The sequence below is a fragment of the Ursus americanus genome, chromosome 11, assembly GCF_024610735.1.
Source record: "Ursus americanus isolate L20-20 chromosome 11, mUrsAme1.1.p, whole genome shotgun sequence".
Taxonomy (NCBI): Eukaryota; Metazoa; Chordata; class Mammalia; order Carnivora; family Ursidae; genus Ursus; species Ursus americanus.
The window spans coordinates 39,730,734-39,737,924 of record NC_142137.1 but is presented as its reverse complement, the minus strand read 5'-3'; the positions used below and the strand labels follow the sequence as shown (position 1 = coordinate 39,737,924).

The 7,191-nt window shown below is 40.6% G+C and overlaps 1 pseudogene; it reads left to right on the top strand.

Annotated features, from left to right (window-relative positions):
• Window positions 1-1,870: 1,870 nt before the first annotated feature.
• On the top strand, window positions 1,871-2,286 carry LOC123797565 (large ribosomal subunit protein P1 pseudogene; annotated as a pseudogene).
• The last annotated feature ends 4,905 nt before the right edge of the window (window positions 2,287-7,191 follow it).

The following is a 7,191-nucleotide window of genomic DNA, read 5'->3' as shown; positions in this document are numbered from 1 at the left end:
CTTTCGGGAATTTGTTCTGAGTTGCGTACTAAGAAAGGAAAACCCTAGTTCTGGGGAAAATTCTATGAGGAGAAACCAGTGTGTGGATTGTTCTGAAGAAAGCAACTTCTGTCCCAACCATTTCTACCCCCCAGTGGCTGCCTCCAGAGAGTCTCTAGAAAGGACTTTCCCATTGTAAGATTAGCTCTGAACTGTCCCCTGCCTCCTAGTGCCTCAGGGTTCCTTCTTTACTCCCCTCTCCACTGCTCTCTAGGTTACCTTTCTTTACTTCTCAGATTTCCAGTTTCACTCCCCTGACAGTTTCTCTCTCCTCTCCAGAAGGCTGGAGCTAGGGACTGCCTTCATTTCTTCACTAGATGCTCACACTTCCAGAAGCTTTCAGGACAGCATCCGGGTTCTCTCTTTTGTCCATCAAACTGAAGGATGAACAAGGGCAGAGATCCACAATGTTGCTTCTTCACTGACCAGAAGAGCACTGAGTTGCATATCATCAAGGCCTGGGCGGGAGCGGGGATCCCATAACTGGAGGTCCCTGTAGGGGCTTGATATTCATTAATTTGGACAAGTCTAAAACTGGCAAGGAGGCTAGCCTTGCCACACCCAAGTGTGTATTTTTTTGGGTGCACAGTATTTTGAAGTAGCATTTGAATTCCACATTGTTTTCAAGTGGCTTTTGCTCCCTAAGGTCTGATGGTAAATGTCTCTTTTACACCCGAGAATGAGGTTAAGGGACTGGCAATTGAAGCACCAACCTACTGCTTTTGAAACACAGCTCTGAGAAGACATCCTGGTCTCTGGTACATGAAACAATCGAAATACCAGGACTAGGATAGCCTGTGTTTAGAAGCTCGTTCTCCTTTTTTTTTTTTTTTTAATTAAGATTTGCTCTATTTGGGTATTCTTTTTTTTTCTTAATCTTCAAGTTTAAAATTTCTTTTTTCTCATTCTCCTTATTTTTGACGTTTGTTTCTATAAGTTATCATTTTTAAGAGAAGCGGGAATGATTTAAGCTCATGAAGAGAAAGATATTCATGTATACCAGCCCTATACAATAGAACTTCCTGAGATGATGGAAATTTTCTATATCTGCCCTGTCCCATACAGAACTCGCCAGCCATACATGGTTACTGAGGGCTTAAAATGTGGCTCAGGTGGCACTAAGCAATGACAACACACTAGAGACTTGGGGGGAGAATTATGGAGAGGAACAAAGTAGAAAAAAGGACTCCTTTAATTCTATGATTAAAGTCCTGGATTGCTTGCTCTCACCCCACCCCCCTGAAAAATGGCTCATGTGCATGAAACCTGCCAAAATAAACACAGCAAATACTTATAGAACTGAAATATGGTGTGCAATACCACATTTTCAGATTGGACTCCGAGAAGCACACAGGTGAGGGAGACCAAAATAACACTGCAAAGGTTTTGAAACTAAATTGACATTCAAACCACAGTCCGCAAAATGGAGTTGAGACATGTTCAGGGTTGATTGCCTGCTACAATATATGATTTAAAAAGAAACCCGATTCTTTTAACTTAGTACTCAAAATGTTCAGGAATCAATCCAAAATCATTCATTATACCAAGAACCAGAAAAACCATAACTCAAATGAGGAAAGACAATAACATATGCCCTGCCAAGATCACACAGATGTTGAAATTAAATGACAAGGTTTTCAAGCAGCCATCATAAAAATACTCCAAAAAGCAATGCATGAAAGGGAAAACTGAAACAAAAAGCAGTGGGAACAGACAGAAAACAATAAAACAGCTGACCTAAATTCTACCATACCATGAATTACTTTAAAAGTAAATAGCTTAACCCCCTCTTCCTCAGCTGCCACTGAAGTGCTCCATTGTACAGAGGAAGCTTTACTTCATCCAGCTACTTGACTGCACCATGGCCTCTGTCTGGGAGCACATCTGCATGGACTCAGCCCTCATCCTGCACAACGATGAATTGCCGGTAATGGAGGATAAGATCAATGTGCCCATTAAAGCAGTGGGTGTAAATGTTGAACCCTTCTGACCCAGCTTATTTGCAAAGGGCCTGGCCAATGTCAACATCAGGTGGCCCATCTGCAATGTCAGGGCTGGTGGTTCTGCCCCAGTAGCCACACTGCCCCAGGAGGAGGTCCTGTTCCCTCCACCACCACTACCCCAGCTGCAAAGAAGAAGGTGGTGAAAGCAAAGAAAGAAGAATCAGAGGAGTCTGATGATGACAGAGACTTTGGTCTTTCTGACTAAACCTCTTTTGTAACATGTTCGATAAAAAGCCAAACTCTTAACAATAAATAAATAAATAAATAAATAAATAAATAAATAAATAAATACATGTAAATGGCTCAAACACACCAATTAAAAGACAGAGATTGGCAAAATGGATTAAAAAGTATGATCCAACTATGTGCTGTCTGCAAGCGGCTCAGTTCAAATATAGGTTATGATATAGGTAACCTAAAGTTCAAGAATGCAAAAAGGTATATTATGCAAACATTAATCAAAGCAAAGCTGGAGTGTCTATATTAATCAGCCAAAGTAGACTTCAGAGCAAAGAGAATTAACAAGGACAGAAAGTGGCATTACAAAATTGTAAAAAGGATCAATTACCTAAGAACATATAACACTCCTAAATATGTATGTTCTAAGCAGCAGAACCTGCAAAAATGTGAAGCAAAAATTGCAAAACTGGAAGGACAAATAGATATGCCACAATTATAGCTAGGGCTTCTCCTAGTAATTGATAAACCACCAGCCAAAAAATTCGGCACAAACCCTGAACATGAATGTTTGTAGCAGCTTTATTTGTAAATCAAACACTGAGAACAACGTAAATGCCTTTCAGCAGGTGGATCGATAAAAAAAATTATAGTACATCCATTGCTATAGACTGAATGTGGACCCCTACCTTTCAAATTCATGTTAAATCCTAATGCTCATTGTGATAGTATTTGGAGGTGGAGCGTTTTGGAGGTGATTAGATCATGAGGGTGGAGTTTTCATGAATAGGATTAATGCCCTTATAAAAGAGAACCCATAGAACTCTGTTACCCCCTTCCAGCATGTGAGGACACGGCAAAAAGATGATTGTCTGTGAACCAGAAAGTGGGCTCTTCCCAGACACCCAATCTATACACGCCTTGATCTTAGAAATCCCAGCCTCCACAATGATCAGAAATACATTTCCAGTTATTTATAAACCATGCAGTCTATGGCATTTTGCTATAGCAGCCCAAATGGACTAAGACATCCATGCAATGGAACACGACTCTGTGATAAGAGAAACAAACTGCTGGTATAGGCCATAACCTGATGGATTTCCAAGGCATTATGATGCATAATGAAAACCCAATTATATTCATGTTACATTCTCAAAATGACAAAATTATATTGATGAATGACCGATCATGTTTGCCAAGGGTTTGGGTTGGAGGGACGGGGTGTGACTGTAAGAGGTGATGAAACAGTTGATGATAATCATGGTCACACGAATCTGTATACATGATAAAATGTCATAGAACTATACAACCCCCACCAAAATGTGCACATTAAAACTGGTAACAATCCAAACCACGTTATTATTAGATTATAATAATTAGATAGTTAGATAATAGTAGGGTACCACCATCAAATGGTTGGCTTTGATCACTATGCTGTGGTTATATAAGCTATTATTGGGGGAAACTGGGAGAAAGAAGAGTCCACGGGAACTGTACTATTTCTGCAACTTCTATGTGAGCCTGAAATTATTTCAAAACAAAAATGTTTTTTAAATGTGGCTAGAGCAACCAATGAACTGAATTTTTCATTTAGTTTGATTTTTATAAATTTAAATAGCTGCCTGTGGCTACTGGCTTTAAGATCGGACCGTGCAGGTCACGACTAAGTTTCACCAAGTAACCTTTTAATTTCTCTTTGCACTTACTCCTAGGCTCCTGAAGGAAAGTTTCATGTATGAAAAATTTATCCAAAGCATAAAATACAAGCCATATTATTTCAATCTCTTCATCAAATACAATACTGTACCAAATCAGAGCATAATGAAATTCAAATTTGAAAAGCAATGCATTTGATCGTTTTATCATTTTTTATCCCATTCTGATGACTATTATGGATGGGAGAACGTTAATACCTCAGCTAAGTTGTCAAGGTTTTAAGACTCATAACCTTGTTTTGTAAGCTCACAGAATAGGAAGAAGTCTATAGTTGTTTAGAACCTTAATTATCTCTTTTTACTGACAAAATCTAAGCAAGTTACTACCTCCAAATCCCTAGGAATGAACAGTTGGTCTTTTGACTTTCTCTGCCAGAAGAAGTGACTTTAAATCTTTGCCAGCACAGGTTAAGAGATCAACTCTTCTCTCAGAGCCCACAGAAGTCAAACTCCTCTGACTTGAAGGCGTTGATCCTGTCCTCCCTTTTCATTCATCCCTTTCTACTTTTCCCAAAGCGTCCTCACTCTGGACAAAATATACAAGCTTATAATGAGGCAGATTCATGGTGTGCTGGCTCAACCCTCCTCACTCCCTACCCCAGCCCCACACAGAGGCAAGAGTCTGATCCTAACGAACTGCCCACGCTCTCCTGGGGGCACTCAGGGATGGGGACTCTTAAGGTTATTTTGGGACAGGCTGCTCTAAAGCGCTGCTTCCAACCACCCTTAAAGTGGTGATGGAAGGTGTTGGGACTCCTCACCTTGGGGAAAGGCTAAGCCTGCTTGTCTAGAGATTTCCAAAAAGGAATATTAGGGTTCTCTTCAGTGGCGTATGGGGTGTGGGGAGTGAGCATTAATACTACCATAGTTTAGGATTGCCAGCTCATGATGATAATAAAGTGCATACTGACTTTTAGTTGTTTTTTGTCACTGTTTAAAATTCTCCACAGATGGTGCACGCACTCCTGCCTGTACTAGGGACAACTACTCCTATCAGCCTCCCTTCAGAAAGCCACCGGTTTTCTCCCTCCTGTGTCCAGAGCATACCCTGCTTTCACCTTTCCAGAGAAACTGAGGGAGACTCAGATGTGACCCTAAAGTGTAAGTTCTGAAAAGGCAGGAGACAGTCTGTTTCCCTCTTGAGTCTCTAACAGGTAACACAATGCTTGGCTCTTCAGTGTTTAGGAAGTTATTGGTAAATAAATAGAGAAATGAATTAGTTTATGTTTTGCAGAAAGAAATGACCATTTTTCTTTTTTTCTTTTTTTTTCCTGCTAAGAGATGACTCCACAAAATAGATTTCACTGCAGTTAATTGAAAAATACCTCCCAGGAGAGGGAATTCCCATTTGCTCAAGGGCGGTTTTCTAGGTAAAGGAGCAGCTATGAGCCATTAGCGGACCAACTCACGCTAGCTGTGATGAGGGCACTGGCCTGGAAAAAAGGGATCTTGGCAGGACACCAACAGCATCTATGATACTCTATCCCCTGTACCACCCGTATCCAGTTGTTTCTCACATGAAATTCACTTCATCCTGGAAGGGATTTTCCGAGATCTGGTTATGATGTTTTGAGGTGGTATTTAGCAGCTGCCCGACATCAACTGGCTGAGTCATTCTATCCGCAGTCATTTCACGGCTGGTGAATTAACTGGAGCTGACGAAGATCCTGATCCATTCACCTTTTAAGTCTTTGAAGGTGGTGCCAATCTCTGCCTTTCTATCTTGGATGTGATATTGTTTCTGGTGCATTACCTTTAACATTGCAGGGGCTATTCACTTCGGTTTTTTCTACCGTAATAGCTCTTTGTCTACTAGTCATCGTGAGGGTTTTCACAAATGTTAAGTACACCAATGCTGATTGTAATTTTAGCGAGTCAGGAAATAGCTGCAGGGTGGGTTCATGAACCCTATGGACCCACTTGGAGATGGACCGAGCCTAGAACCCTAGACTCACATATGGCCCTTCTCTAACAGGAGAATCCATGACAGTACTCTTGGTCTTGTAGAAAGACTGGGGGAGACACTGCTATATACACTTTCCATGGTGTTGCAAGAGTCTTCCTCATGGGAACTTGCCATTACTTCAAGCAGTAGGTTATGGGTCTAAGAACTAGCTCCAGTCTGTAAACTGCTTAAGAGATCATGATTTTCCACTGAGGTGGTAGGCCTTAGCCTTCTGCCCATCTATACATGGTCTATTTTGATTGGTGATATACATTAAGCAAGACCCTTATTCCTTGCCCATTGATCTCGTTCTGGAAACACCATCTTGCATTAGGTAGCTTCAGAACTCTCTTTGAGCAGAGCCTGCTAATCCATCTGCTGTGCACTTTGACGAGCACAGCCACCTTGCTTCCGGCCATCTGGCCTCTGCTACTCTGAGATCCTGTCATCCCCATTGTTATCCGCGAGCACAGTTCGATAGCAGAATCTCCTATCATTAACCCTAATTTACATGGAACAGCCACTACTGAACTTCTCAGTGACGCTGGTGCCCTCCTCACCTAGGAGAGGAAGTTGCAATCTGTCAAAGGAAATTCTCCAGGGAAGAAGGCAGCTGTGAGCCTCCAGCAGCCAAAACTCACAGCAGCTGTCAGTTGGATACAACAGGTTGAAGAAGGGAATCTGGACAGGGCAGCAATGGCATCCACCGCAGGGTTTTCCCTTTCTGCCCCAGATCCCTACCACATGGCTTTGTCTCCGTCCTTGCGAGTAATGACATTATCTGTTCCAATGACTGTCCCTTACCATAAAGGCTTTCCTTATTGTGTAACTTCGTTTAATCTCAATACTGAGGTGTTTTTCCAATGAGGTTTATATGCTTTTTCTGAGCCCTGCATGAATAATGACTTTGACCAACTTGGCTTTGTTTTCTCTACTATAAAAATTTTGTGAAGATCATCTTTCAATCCATATAACTCAGGCCAAATGACTATTAATTTTCTTTCTGACTAAAAAGCATCCATAATTCTTGTAAATTTGAAAAGTAAAGAAAAACATAAAGAGAAAAATAATCTAATCTTGCTATCTGAATACAACTGCTATTAACAATTGCATTTACTCCCAAATATTCCTCTCTGTGTATGTACACAGATACATATACATTCTATGTTTAACTTAACATGACTTTATGTGAATTTTATCATGCCATTAAAAATAATATTTGTAAGAACCTTTTTAATGACTACGTGATATACTGTCATTATTATTAATTGAATTAATTTATTTAAACATTCCCCTAATTTTGAAGATTTAG